Consider the following 16,172-nt stretch of genomic DNA (forward strand, 5'->3'; position numbering starts at 1 on the left):
AGGTATGATTCATCAATAACATTATTTAAATTGAACAATTACATTTACGAGCTCATTAGAGCCAACTCCCACATTACTGATCTGGTATTGTTGGAAGTCCCGCCTTTGCTAGAATCCAGTGGGATTTCAGCTTTCAAGGATAAGTGATGAATAGCAAGTAATTACATTTTTATAGTTTCTTTCTTGTGACCGCAACCATATGCTCAAATCAAATTTTATTGGGTCACATACACATGGTTAGCAGATGTTAATGCGAGTGTAGCGACATACTTGTGCTTCTAGTTCCGACAGTGCAGTAATATCTAACAATTCCACAACTACCTAATACAGACAAATCTAATGGGATGGAATAAGAATATGTCCATATAAATATATGGATGAGCGGCATAGGTAAGATGCAATTGATGGTATAAGATACAGTATAAACATATGAGATGATTATTGTAAGATATGTTAACATTATTAAAGTGGCATTATTTAGAGTGTCTGGTGATCCATTTATTAAAGTGGCCAATGATTTGAGTCTATGTAGGCAGCAGCCTCTCTGTGTTAGTGATGGTTTTTCAGTCTCTCAGTCCCAGCTTTGAAGCACCCGTACTGACCTTGCCTTCTGGATCGTAGCAGGGTTAACAGGCAGTGGCTTGGGTGGTTGTTGTCCTTGATCTTTTTGGTCGTCCTGTGACATCGGGTGCTGTAGGTGTCTTGGAGGGTAGGTAGTTTGCCCCCGTTGATGTGTTGTGCAGACTGCACCACCCGCTAGAGAGCCTTGCGGTTGAGGGTGGTGCAGTTGCCGTACCAGGCAGTGATACAGCCCAACAGGATGCTCTCAATTGTGCATCTGTAAAAGTTGGTCAGGGTTTTAGGTGACAAGCCAAATTTCTTCAACCTCCTGAGGTTGAAGAGGTGCTGTTGCAGAGGAACTTAAACTTTCCACCTTCTCCACTACTGTCCTGTCGATGTGGATGGGGGGGTGCTCCCTCTGCTGTTTCCTGAAGTCCACGATCATCTCCTTTTGTTTTGTGAGTTTGTTGCTCACGTTTGGTTGGATACAGTACAGCGTTGTAACAATCTCAACTGATTGGATATCACTGTCTCGTTGACGATTTAAAGCCGACAAAGACAAACTACTGGCAGCTGAGGAACTGCGTTTGAGAACAGATTAATTGAAAGATCTGGCTTAGACTTATGATAAAGAACGTGAACAAACTCTTGACCAAGTCCATATTCTACAGGAACAATTCGTTTTAGCCCAAAATATATACGATGAAGTCCACGCAAAACTAGATGAATCTGACGAGCTAGCTAAAAACAGGGGCGAGCAATTTGATGCCCTACACTCAAAGCAATAATGTTCTATTCCAAAAGCTGCAGACCAAAGACGATCAGTTAATGAACACATTTACCAAGTTGAATGACAAACAGTGGAACTCCTTGAAGTCGCTGATTTAATGAACGATGAGAAAGCCCAGGTTGGAAAACATCACATCACTTAATCTCTTGCTTCGCACTCGAGACCTCTCCCTGAAAACCATGACAGATCAGTATGAGGCCGAGCGGAGCAAGTGCGACACCTACGTGTTTAAGATAAACACCGTCTCCCAGGTGGACTCTGCGATACAGCAGAATACCACCCTAGGTATCATCTGGAGGAAAGCGCGTGACTGTTCTGGATATCACGGGACTACCTAACCAAGCAACCTAGCTCACAACCGGAGCTCAGGGAATGAATGAATGTAGACGACAGGAGATTTCAGACTTCACCTCTCTTAGGGGTCCCTCAGTCTTTTCCTCTTGACCATTCGGCCCACAGTAACCTGGCGCCCCCTCGCCAACATAACCAAAGCTTGGCTTTTCGGCCCACAATTCCCCACAGGAGGGTGCAGATGCTCCCCGCGCACTTGGCACTTGACAAAATCGTCAAACTTCCGCATCTTTGACCCCGGTCCAGGAAAGCCAAAGGACACTGTTCTTAGCAGACATAGAGGACACCTTGGATGACTACCCTAATGCTACATATATCGACAGGCTTTACCTGTTGAAGCTAACGTCCAACAGACATGTGACAAGGTTCACCCGTCTACAACAGCAACACGTGCAAAACGACTACGCTAAACTTGCCACGGCTTTGAAAATAGAATTCAGCGGTTCTGAGACTCGCAAACATGATAGCTCGTTGGCTAACAATGTCAAACAAGCACGAAATAAACACTCACAAGCCTACTATCATTGTTCAGCTTACTTTGGCATGCTCACTGAAACAGGAATAGAAGAGCTATTGCCTTTCAAACAACTGTTTCTGTCGAACATGTATCCCAACTTCATTGACTTCTTGGGCCCTACTTCCCACATTGCCAAAGGGCCCTTTGCCAATTTCGTCACTTCTAGAGCTTGCTAGCACAGCTAAGAGACCGGACAACTTGATTTTCGAGCTCGATCCAGATCGACTGGGTCGGCCTAGTTGCCAGGTCGGCCAGATGCGAGAATTATCTCCTCACAGTGACTTGCGCATTGACAAAGTAGATGGAGTGCCTGCCCGCAAACCAATGACATAGCGGAAAGCACGGCCATTCTTTTGCTCAACCACATTTTCAGTCGTTTCAGCCTGCCAGGAGAAACCGTTGACAGCAACAGAGGAACCCACTTTTCGGCAGCTGTAATGACCGAACTGTGGTGGCTCCTGGGAGTCAAAGCTAAACTACACATCGCGTACCACCCTAGGAGCTCTGGCAGGGTAGAAATGAGCAACCAGACAATCATCAGAATCCTGAGGATATATGTGGCAGCCAACCACAAAGATTGAGACCTCAAACTCCCACTGGTACTGATTGCGATCAGAGCCACACGCAACAGGTCTACGGGAATAACACCAATCGAGATGATGAAGGGCCGGCAAATGACACTTCCACTGCATCTCCTGTACCAACCGGGAGATGTCGCCGCAGCCACCGCCTACACGGCTCATCAACACGTGACGGACTTACGAACCCACCTCCAAACTACCTTTGCGTACGCTCAAGGAAAGTTGGAAAGAAGTGCAGAAGGTGACAAGACCCATTTACGACAAAAAGGCCTCAGGTGTTCGAGGTCGGATTATATGTGGTACTACATATACACCAAACCCGCGGGCATTGCGGCAAAGTTCTTGCCCCACTGGACGGGGCCACACGAGATTGTGGTGTAACTGTCACCTGTAGCTTATCAAATCAGGAAAGGTCGACAATCCACCACGTTAGTGGGTCCAGAGGAACCAAATTGTTTTATACTCCCCCATGTCAGCCAGCACCGAATAGACAGAAACCTAGCAAAGTCAGAGGTACTAAGAAAATTCTTAAATGACCTCAGCTGATCCCTCCCAGGAGATCAGTATGTTGCAGGACAATATCAACAGTAACAACGAATGTACACTACCGTTCAACAGTTTGGGGTCACTTATAAATGTCCTTGTTTTTTTAAAGAAAAGCACTTTTTTTTTTGTCCATTAAAATAACATCAAATTGATCAGAAATACAGTGTAGACATTGTTAATGTTGTCCATGACTATTGTAGCTGGAAACGGCAGATTTTTTGTATGGAATATCTACATAGGCTTACAGAGGCCCATCATTAGCAACCATCACTCCTGTGTTCCAATGGCACGTTGTGTTAGCTAATCCAAGTTTATCATTTTAAAAGGTGAATTGATCATTAGAAAACCCTTTTGCAATTATGTTAGCACAGCTGAAAACTGTTCTGATTAAAGAAGCATTAAAACTGGCCTTCTTTAGACTAGTTGAGTATCTGGAGCATCAGCATTTGTGTGTTTGATTACAGGCTCAAAATGGCCAGAAACAAATAACTTTCTTCTGAAACTCATCAGTCTATTCTTGTTCAGAGAAATGAAGGCTATTCCATGTGAGAAATTGCCAAGAAACTGAAGATCTCGTACAACGCTATGTACTACTCCCTTTGACAGAACAGCATAAACTGTCTCTAACCAGAATAGAAAGAGGAGTGGGAGGTCCTGGTGCACAACTGGGCAAGAGGACAAGTACATTAGAGTGTCTCGTTTGAGAAACAGATGCCTCACAAGTCCTCAATTGGCAGCTTCATTAAATAGTACCCGCAAAACAGTCTCATTGTCAACAGTGAAGAGGCGACTCCAGGATGCTGGCCTTCTAGGCAGAGTTCCTCTGTCCAATGTCTGTTATTTTGCCCATCTTAATCTTTTTATTTTTATGGGCCAGTCTCAGATATGGCTCAGCATCCCGGAGTCGCCTCTTCACTGTTGACGTTGAGACTGGTCAAGTATTCATTAAATATATATTTTTTTTTTTACATGGCTAAAAGAGAAATAATATAATATATTGTTTACAGGAAACTCATTCTACAAATATAGATGAGGTTGAGTGTAAAAAGGAATGGGAGGGAGAAATATATATTTTTTTCATGGTCAAAAACTCAAAAGGGGTGATTATACTAATTAATACACATTTTTATCCGATTGTGCAAATAGATCCGTAAGGAAGATGGATTATTTTAAATATGCTATTAGACCAAAAACAGATCTGACTAATTAATCTATATGGGCCAAACAATGATGATCCACACTTTTTTCAAAAATATATGTAATAATCTATTGGGCTCACAAGCAACGAAATCTGTTATTATGGTGGGAGATTATAATATGGTTTTAAGTACCTCAATGGATTGTAAAGGAAATCATTCCGCAAACTATCACCCTCAAGCATTTAAGGAGATTACAAAGATCATGGATACATTAGAACTAGTGGATATATGGAGGTTGAAAAACCCTGACCTAGTGAGTTATACATGGAGGAGGCTTAATCAAGCTAGCCGTCTTGATTACTTCCTAGTCTTGTTCTTGCTGGCATCAAAAGTATTAATAGGAGACCGAATGCGATCGGACCACCATCTAATTGGCCTCCATATAGCTCTTACAGAATTTCCACGTGGACAGGGATATTGGAAATTTAATCAAAGCCTATTGGATGACAATTTGTTCTTAACTAAGACAATATAATTCATAATTGACTTTTTGTACAACGTAGGTACAGCAGATCCTCTTATTGTATGCGACACTTTCAAATGTACTTTCAGAGGCCATTCAATACTCATCATTAAAACAAAAGCAGTTTAGGTCTAAAGAGATTTGACTAATAAAGGAAATAGAGGAAGTAACAGAGCAGGTAGATGGTAATGGAAACTATTATAGAGGCACAAAATATGTTAGTGGAAAAACAAAAAGAACTGGAGGTACTTATTCAAGAACGATCAAGTGTAATGTATTACAAAAATAAAGCGAATTGGATGGAAAATGGGGGGAAATGCACACAATTTTTCTTGTATCTTCAACACAGAAATTCTACCAGAAAGAATTTACCCAGGTGGTAAGTATAAAGATCCTGTCCATTTAAAAAACTGGAGACCTCTAACACCTCAATGATGTGATGTGAAAATCCTGTCGAAATGCATAGCATAGAATAATAGAAGAAAAAAGGTTATAACAGATATTGTTCATCCTGATCAGACAGGTTTTTTATATGGACGATATATTGGAGATAATATACAACAATTACTTGAAACAATTGAACATTATGAAACATTTAAGATACCAGGTCTGGTCTTCATAGCAGATTTTGAAAAGGTATTTGATAAAGTACGATTAGAATTTATATATAAATGCCTGGAATACTTTAATTTTGGTGAATCTCTTATACAATGGGTTAAAGTTATGTACAGCAACCCCAGATGTAAACAATGGTTACTTCTCAAAGTATTGAGCTTTTAAGAGGAGTAAAACAAGGCTGTTCGTTGTCTCCATATCTATTTATCATGGCCATTGAAATGCTAGCTATTAAAATTACATCCAACAAGAACATCAAGGTGTTAGAAATCCAGGGGATAAAAACAAAAGTGTCAATGTATGCTGATGACTCCAATTTTTTCTTAAATCTGCAATCTGGATCCCTGCACAAGTCTCATTGAAGATCTTGATCACTTTTCTAGCACCTCTGGATTAAAACCTAATTATGACAAGTGTACCATATTACGTATTGGATCATTAAAAAAATGTGTTGACACTACCTTGTAGTTTACCAATAAAATGGGCGAATGGTGAAGTAGACATACTTGGTATTCACATCTCAAAAAATATAAATTCATTTACCACAATTAATTTCAATTGAAAGTTAGCAAAAATAGATACGATTCTGCAACCATGGAGAGGTAAATACTTGTCTAGTTATGGAAAAATTACATTGATTAACTCTTTGGTCCATCACAGTTTACTTACTTACTAATAGCATTGTCTACTCCAGATGATTTGTTTTTAAAATCATATGAGCAAATAATATTTCATTTTATTTGGAATGCTAAGCCAGACACAATTAAATGTGCCTATTTATATAATGAATATGAGTTTGGGGGGCTACAATTATTAAATATTAAAGCTTTAAACCTCTCACTAAAAGCTTCACTCATACATAAGTTATACTTAAACCCAAAATGGTTCTCCAGTAGATTAAGCACAGCTCATCCTTTGTTCAAAAATTGCTTTTTTGCCTTCATACAGATTACAACTTCTCATTTCCGACTAATTGAAAATGAAATTTTGTTTAAAGTATCACCCTTTCTTTAAACAAGCCATACAAAGCTGGTTACAATTTCAATTTATCCTCCAGAAAAGATAGAACAAATGTAATGGTTAAACTCAAATATATTGATTAATAAAAAACATTCTTTATGGATTTTTTTTAAAATGGTATTATATTTATTAATGATATTATGAATAGAAAGTGAGGACTTATATCACATATGCAGTTGTCGAAAATATATGGGAATATCTTCTCAATCCAAATTTACAACCAACTGATTGCAGCACTACCACAAAAATGGAGGAGGCAAGTGGAAAAGGGAGAAAGTAGGGAACTTGTTTGCCTGCCATATATTAAAGATACAAATTGGCTGAAAGGAATTGGTATAAATAGAAAAATATACCAGTTTCATCTGAGGACAAAAATGTTGACAGCTGCGCCATACAGGTTGCAAAATAAATGTGAGGAAATGTTCGATGTACCAATTCCATGGCACATGGTTTATGAACTGGTACAAAAAACTACAGTTGACTCAACACTTAGTTTTTCAATTTAAATTATTATATAAAAGTATTGCCACAAACAGAATGCTATATATATATGGGGAATACAACAATCTCAGCTCTGTAGATTTTGTTGCGAAGAGACAGAATCAATAAATAATACAATAATACTCGTAGGAACGGTTTTCATCTTTAGCTCACAATCTGTGGATAATATACGATTAAAAAGATTCAAACATTTTGTAAAACATCATATGCACAATTGATAAATATATGGCACATGGAAACCAAGGACAGTCTATGGTGAAAGTGGCTGAGGGTTGGTTTTAAAGAGTTTGTTTGGTAATGTATTGTTGTTATATATAAAAGTAGCATGTATGTTAAATAGATTTTTTTAAATGATTTGGGAAAATGTATATGTAGCAAAAAAGCTGTAAAAATAAAGCGGACAAATAGGGGTTAAAAAATAAAGAATGATAGAAATTACTCAAATATGGTTGACTGAGAGGATAATAACAAAAAAATTGCAATTAACCATTGTTTTTATTCAAATAAATTATAGCCATAGCTCTAGTTTTCCTTATCTTCAGGTTCACCCTCTCAAACTGAACAGGACATCAGTAGGCTTAGTCCACGCACACAGATATTTTGTATTTCTGCAGCCTCGCCTCCTGAAGTGCCATCGTACACAAAAAACTGGAAAGAAAGTACATTTTCTTATAAATATAACTTTGCACTGTTCGTCTCCGAGCATGGTCTTGGTATAGCCTAGGCCTATAGTATAGTCGATGGATCATGTTGGAAGAGAGAAGAAACCTCTGGGAGGAGGGCCGGAGGGATCCACCCCAACGACACTAACCACAGTCCTATCTCACACACCTCTCCGCTCACGCTGCTCTGAACAGGCAGGGCCATGACAATACCAGTAAAAAGAACAGACCTAGGTCCTCTGAGAAATAGACTGATTGTTTATCTTATAGGTGGTGAGTGGTGACTCCGCCTAGTTGGAAGGTATAAATATGTCATTGTGTGACTTGTATGTTGTATTTGCAGCTGACGTATCCAGTAGGTTGAATAAATCTGGTGTGTGCTTTTACTAGTTGTCAATCTGAGTTTCTCCTCTGTTCGTTCAGAACTTAACAATCCTTTTATTGAGACTACACTTGGCACACTTGATATTGCACACCCAGCAGAGAATCAGGAAGGAGGGGCATCATGAAATATAATAGGCAACTAATTCTCAAACCCTGAGCAATGTGACATTTGATTGATTGCAAATTACATGACACTCCCTGAACTAAATGTAAAAATACTAAACCCTCCCCTTGACTGAAATCTAAAAAGAATGACACTCCCTCATTATCCTCCAGGTAACAATTATGTAAATTTCACCTCTCCCTAAGCGACTGTTGTTTAATGATATACATACTTTGAAACTACTACATATGTTTATTAAATTGTCTTTTAAAACTAGATGTATTATTTTCGTCCTTGATGATGAAGAATGTATTTGGATAACTGCATGGAACTTGATTGATCCGCTAATGAAAAATAAATATTCTACATTCTACTGCTCAGCCTATGGGTTATCTATACAGAAAATGTGTTTGTTTAATTGATAGCATGCTAAATAATTTAAATGTCTATGTATCTACTCAATACATGTCACTACACCTCTACATGCCAATTAGCTAGCCCCCAGTATGTTCTACAATGCATACAAATAATGTTTTGCACTATAAAGGACATTTTTCATATTTAAATAAATGTGAAATAAAACGAATGTATTTGTAATTAAAAAAATAATAATTTTAGTGTTTTCTATGGTGCCAAAGTCCAGGGACAATATTACTACCACAATTCAAGTATGACCCACTTACTATTGGGGAATGGAACCAGAGAGGAAGCTTGCATTACCCTTTCCATGCCTCATTGTTCAGAGTGAAAGAGCTGTGAACTCACCTGTGATGATCCACATCTACCACAACCTTTGCTATTGTGTTAGTAAGCGCCACAGCATTTTAGGAAGCCATTGTTCAAAATGTGTTCATACACACAGTAACAATGGGAGGGGGTGTAGCATCCACAGGGGAGGACCAGGAGGTTGAGCTCAGACTTCTATTTTGGACTGGGATCCTATCCAGAGTTGACAGATTGACAGTGAGGACAAACCCAACCTGCCTCTCTCCTTCCACACTGAGTATAAACCTACAGTCACTGGGTCCTGATTGTGACAGTGGAGCCCAGTCTGCACTGCAGGATATAAAGTTGGTATCAGTGAAACTGGAAGACTGCAGTCAAACAATGGAGCTGAATGTCATCATTAAAGATGAAGAGGAGGAGAACATTGGGAAATCTTTCAGTCATGGTAAAACCAGGTTCTAGCTTTAAATGCTATTCATGAATTAAACCTCTAAGTTATGACCCAGTCTATTGCTATGTTGAATTATGACATTACACATCCATGAAGAACTTCCAACTGCACAAATGTAGTTATGAAAGTTCAATCAGTAATGCTGGTCTGAATGGTTCGTCACTTCATTCATCTAGTAAACTCTATGGTGCAGTTCCGCTGACACAGATTAAGCCTAATCCTAGAATAAATTCCACTTTTAAATTGTACTAACTGAAATGGCTTTTCTCAGACATGGTTTAAAATAGTCTCAGACTTGTCGTAGTCTAGATTTAAAGTCAGGATTATTTAATCTAGATCTAACTAGTGTGGACCCATGAGGGCCTTCAGAGAAGGCTAAGGCTTGATAAAAATGTATATCTTTTTTTTAATATAATTTCGTTTTAATTTGTATTTCGTTTTAACAATAATTGTGTTAATTTTCTGATTTCATCTCTTCAGTTGTTGTTGGAAAGAGAAGGGTTAACACTGAAGAGAAAAAAAATATCCAATCAGGATTTTCTTTGGTGGTCTCTGGGTAGAAAAATCTAGCTAGCTCAGCCAGCCATAAGCAAGAGTCTTTGGTAACAGCATATATAGATTGTGTCTGAAAGTGGGCGTGTTGACTGAAGTGGGAGGATCAACAGAGGTGGGTGTATGGAAAGTGAATCAGCTAATTGAGAAGATTTGTTGCCACTCAAGACCGTTTTGTGTGGCTGATTTGATTGTTGCACAACCAGTTGATTGTTTGACAACTAGCATTTTATCTAAGCAAACCCCTAACCCTTTTCCTAACCTTAACCTCATTATCCTAACCTGCCACGTTAATTATCCTAACCATTTTCCTAATGTTAACTTCATTCTCCAAACCGGCCATGTGAATTATCCCAACCTGCTAGGTTAATTATCCCAACCTGCCAGGTTAGTTCTCTTAACCTGCTATGTAAACATTACGCTGATCAGCATGTACCTGGGTATGGTTGGTCTGAACAATAATGGAGTGCTGATGTTAAAATTCCACCTTTCCTGAAACAAGTCTCTCACCGTTGTCGCTTGTTATAGACCCCCTTCAGCCCCCAGCTGTGCCCTGGACACCATATGTGAATTGATTACCCCTCATCTATCTTCAGAGTTCGTACTGTTATGTGATCTCAACTGGGACATGCTTAACACCCCGGCCGTCCTACAATCTAAGCTAGATGCCCTCAATCTCACACAAATGATCAAGGAACCTACCAGGTGCAACTCTAAATCCGTAACCATGGGCACCCTCTTAGGTATCATCCTGACCAATTTGCCCTCTAAATACACCTCTGCTGTCTTCAACCTGGGTCTCAGCGATCATTTCCTCATTGCCTGCGTGCGTAATGGGTCCGCGGTTAAACGACCACCTCTCATCACTGTCAAACGCTCCCTAAAACACTTCAGCGAGCAGGCCTTTCTAATCGACCTGGCCTGGGTATCCTGGAAGGACATTGACCTCATCCTTTCAGTAGAGGATGCCTGGTTGCTCTTTAAAAGTGCTTTCCTCTCCATCTTAAATAAGCATGCGCCATTCAAAAAATATAGAACTAAGAACAGATATAGCCCTTGGTTCACCCCAGACTTGACTGCCCTTAATCTTGTCGTTCGCCTAGGATAGGGGGCGCTACAGCGATTTTTGAAAAAATATCGTGCCCATTTTAAACGGCCTCCTACTCAAACTCAGAAGCTAGGATATGCATATAATTAATACTTGTGGATAGAAAACACCCTAAAGTTTCTAAAACTGTTTGAATGGTGTCTGTGAGTATAACAGAACTCATATGGCAGTCAAAACCCCGAGACTGATCGTAACAGGAAGTGGAATTCTGAATTGCGGACTCAACTTCAGCACTTTGCCTGTAAATTACACAGTGAGCAATGGTTCATTGAGCACTTCCTATTGCTTCCACTAGATGTCCCCAGTCTTTACAAAGTGATTTGAGCCTTCTACTGTGAAAACTGACTGAATGAGACGCTATGGAAAGTGGGCACATGAGGAGGGCCATCACCATTATGATGCCGGCACCCCTGGCTACCCTCCCCTTTCGAAACGTTTTGAAAGACAATGCAATCGTCCCCCTTGAATCTTATTGGAGCTCTGGTTGAAAAAGGCCCTAAAGATTTATGTTATACAACGTTTGACATGTTTGAACGAACCTACATTTTTTTTTTAAATGCATTTTTTCAAAAGAGGTGTCCCGCGCACGATGGAACTTTTGGTGCAGCCTTCAGAACGAGCTAACAAGAACAAGCTATTGGAACATAAAGGATTAACTTTTTCGAACGAAAATACATTTGTTGTGGACCTGGGAATCCTAGAAGTGCTTTCTGATGAAGACAATCAAAGGTAAGGGATTATTGACAATAGTATAAAAGACTAGATTTGATATGCGATTGTTCCAAGATGGCGCTGACCTGTATTGCTAGCCTATTTTCTGAGTACTGCATCCCCTTTTATCGCAAAGTGTGATTACCCAGTAAAGTTATTTTTAAATCTGGCATTACAGGTGCTTTCAAGAGATATTCATCTATAAATCTTAGAATGACAATATCACATTTAAAAAATGTTTTCGAATAGTAATTTAGTAAATTGTAGCGCTGATTCACCGGATGCATTTGAGAGAACATAGTTAGTCAACGTTACGCGCCAATGTAAAATGCTGTTTTTATATATAAATATGAACTTTATCGAACAAAAGAATGCATGTATTGTGTAACATGATGTCCTAGGAGTGTCATCTGATGAAGATTGTCAAAGGTTAGTGCTGCATTTAGCTGTTTTTTGGTTATTTGTGATGCATGTGGTTGGTCGGAAAATGGCTATGTGGCTACTTTTACTATATACTCCTCTAACATAATCTAATGTTTTGCTTTTGCTGTAAAGCCTTTTTGAAATCGGACAACGTGGTTCGATTCAGGAGAGGTGTATCTATAAAACGATATAACATAGTCCTATATTTGAAAAAAAAACATTTTTAATTTTGTTATGCTAATAGGGATAGGATTTTTCGCTGGATGTCCGAGCCCGACCAGGGTTAACCAGCACAAAAACATCCTGTGGCGTTCTGCATTAGCATCGAATAGCCACCGCGATATGCAACTTTTTCAGGGAAGACAGGAACCAATATATTCAGTCAGTTAGGAAAGCTAAGGCAAGCTTTTTCAAACAGAAATTTTATACATTTTATTATGAACGCATTAGATTGACGGTAACAGTAGTCAGATTAGGCTACAGGTAAAATAAATGTTAAAAAACACTGTCTGTTGTTGACAAGCATATTCAGTCAATATTCATATTTAATTCAGTGATTGAAATGATGAGCCCATCCCTCAGTAGCCTATTCCAGCAGGCTATTGGGAAACAAGCACTTCTTATTGAGGAATTGCCTCGCATTCATGTTGAACAAATTAGTCTGGAAATCTGAAGTAAGCAAGCTGCTAAATCGTTCAGTTTACATCTTGCCTACATCTTGTCTAGGCTACTGTAGACTATCTGAAATTATATGTAGGTCTATCAGGCTACCTGCCTTTATCCAAGCAAACTATGTCAAACTGTAATTAGAAACATAAACCCAGATTTTAGTCTGTTGCCTATGTCTTTTGAAATGACAAGTCAATCTCGCAAATAGGTCATTTATAACGGTTGTAGTCTTACAATCTGGCACATAATAACTGCACAATTGCCATAAATTAGCCTAACATTCGTTTTTTTTATGTTCATCCAAATGTTTCTTGCTCAGAGATTTCGAGATCCTCTGCCAGCTTTCATCTCTCAAACTCTCCTTTCGGATTTATCTTGTCACGTCCTGGCCAGTATAAGGTCAATTGGTATTGTAGTTTGGTCAGGACGTGGCAGAGGGTATTTGTTTTATGTGGTTCGGGGTGGTGTTTTGGAAAATAGAGTGTTTGATTTCCGGGTTTTTGGTTTATGGTCTGTGTTTATGTATTTCTATGTGTTATCTAGTTAGTTGTATGTCTATGTTTGGTTAATTGGGGTGGACTTCCAATTGAAGGCAGCTGTGTGGTGTTGCCTTTGATTGGAAGTCCTATATTAGTTGGGTGTGTTTGTTTGTCTAATTGTGGGAGATTGTCTTTGGATTGCTGTGTTGCCTTCAAGGCTGTCATTTTGTCGTTCATCGTTTTGCTTATTTTTTGTATACGTGTTTGTTTGGTTTTTTCCTTCTTTTCCGTTAAATAAAGAAGATGAGTATACACATACCTGCTGCGTTTTGGTCCGCCATCTCTAACGACAAACGTTACATATCTATAGTTATGCACATGCGCAAAGGGTATTTATTTACAATAATGAACTTGATTCAAGCCCAGAATGCTGATTGGCTGAAAGCCGTAATATATCAGACCATATACCAGGGGTATGACAAAACATTACTTTTTACTGTTCTAATCAGGGGCGAAAATCTGATATCAACTTTGGAGGGGACAATTACATGACATTTTCTCAAGAGCAATTCCTGAGGGGGACACCAAAAGTAGTGCTGTAACACATAGGGGGTACCACAGGGTTCAATTCTTGGGCCAACTCTTTTCTCTGTATACATAAATGATGTCGCTCTTGCTGCTGGTGAATGTCTGATCCACCTCTACGCAGACGACACCATTCTGTACACTTCTGGCCCTTCTTTGGACACTGTGTTAACAACCCTCCAGACGAGCTTCAATGCCATTCAACTCTCCTTCCGTGGTCTCCAACTGCTCCTAAACACAAGTAAAACTAAATGCATGCTCTTCAACCGATCGCTGCCTGCACCTGCCCGCCTGTCCAGCATCACTTCTCTGGACAGTTCTAACTTAGAATTTGTGGACAACTACAAATACCTAGGTGTCTGGTTAGACTGTAAACTCTCCTTCCAGACTCACATCAATCATCTCCAATCCAAAGTGAAATCTCGAATTGGCTTCCTATTTCGCAACAAAGCATCCTTCACTCATGCTGCCAAACATACCCTCGTAAAACTGACCATCCTACCAATCCTCGACTTCGGCGATGTCATTTACAAATTAGCTTCCAATACCCTACTCAACAAGCTGGATGCAGTCTATCACAGTGCCATCCGTTTTGTCACCAAAGCCCCATATACTACCCACCACTGCGACCTGTACGCTCTCGTTGGCTGGCCTTCGCTTCATAATCGTCGCCAAACACATTGGCTCCAGGTCATCTACAAGACCCTGCTAGGTAAAGTCCCCCCTTATCTCCGCTCACTGGTCACCATAGCAGCACCCACCTGTAGCACGCGCTCCAGCAGGTATATCTCTCTGGTCACCCCTAAAGCCAACTCCTCCTTTGGTCATCTCTCCTTCCAGTTCTCTGCTGCCAATGACTGGAACGAACTACAAAAATCTCTGAAACTGGAAACACTTATCTCCCTCACTAGCTTTAAGCACCAGCTGTCAGAGCAGCTCACAGATCACTGCACCTGTACATAGCCCATCTATAATTTAGCCCAAACTACTACCTCTTCCCCTACTGTATTTATTTATTTTATTTATTTTGCTCCTTTGCACCATATTATTTATATTTTATTTTATCTTTGAACTTTCTTCAAACTACAAATCTACCATTCCAGTGTTTTTCTTGCTATACTTTATTTACTTTGCCACCATGGCATTTTTTTGCCTTTACCTCCCTTATCTCACATCATTTGCTCACATTGTATATAGTCTTATTTTTTTTTTCTACTGCATCATTGATTGAATGTTGTTTTACTCCATGTGTAACTCTGTGTTTTTGTATGTTGTCGAACTGCTTTGCTTTATCTTGGCCAGGTCGCAATTGTAAATGAGAACTTGTTCTCAACTTGCCTACCAGGTTAAATAAAGGTGAAATAAAAAAATAAAAAAAAATAGCCTACATTGTAATATGGTAAATGTATATTGAGGAACCAAAGAAATAAGGTGTTTGCCGTACTCCTAACTACCGGTACCCAAAACTACACAACTAATCACAACAGCAATACCATTGCCTTTAACAAATCTTAGTTCAGTCACCAGTTTAAGTTGAGAGTGGGGTTATCCATGGCATTTTCCAATTATGTTCCTATTTTACAAGTCAAAAAAATTGAGAACCTTTCATAATGTTGCCAAACAAAGACTCAACAAACTTACCTGAGACTCCCTGTCTCTGCCAGTCTGTCCCTGCATATCAACTAGTCTTTGAGATATTAGGCTACTAGGGTTCTTACTTTGCGTTTTGGTGTATTGAAAAATACTGTGATGTCCGTCTTTTATTTTTCTGCCATTTTTCTACCTGGCTGGCTGGCTACACACACACACAGTGTGTAGGTTATTTACAGTAGGAGATGGGCTTCTATCATCTTATCTTTTATCATTCTATTTGGGCTTTGATCTAAAAGGTAGCTAGCAAATGTGAAACTGATTAAAATGACAAGAGTTGACAGCTGTATGAGTTCACCATTTACACAACATATGCTGCAACCTTTTGTAATTTTAATAGTTTGTTTCATATTGGCTGGCTTCCAACAAAAGCTGAATTTGCAAAGCTAGCAAGCACCAATTCCGTTTCAGTGGTGTTTGCTATAATCTTTGCTACCCGGGTTAAATAAAGGTGAAATAAAATAAATAAATAAAAGTTCCCTTGCGACAATTTAGCTTTTGCAACGAGACCATTAAATATATTTA

This window comes from Salmo salar, unplaced genomic scaffold (assembly GCF_905237065.1).
Source record: "Salmo salar unplaced genomic scaffold, Ssal_v3.1, whole genome shotgun sequence".
Taxonomy (NCBI): Eukaryota; Metazoa; Chordata; class Actinopteri; order Salmoniformes; family Salmonidae; genus Salmo; species Salmo salar.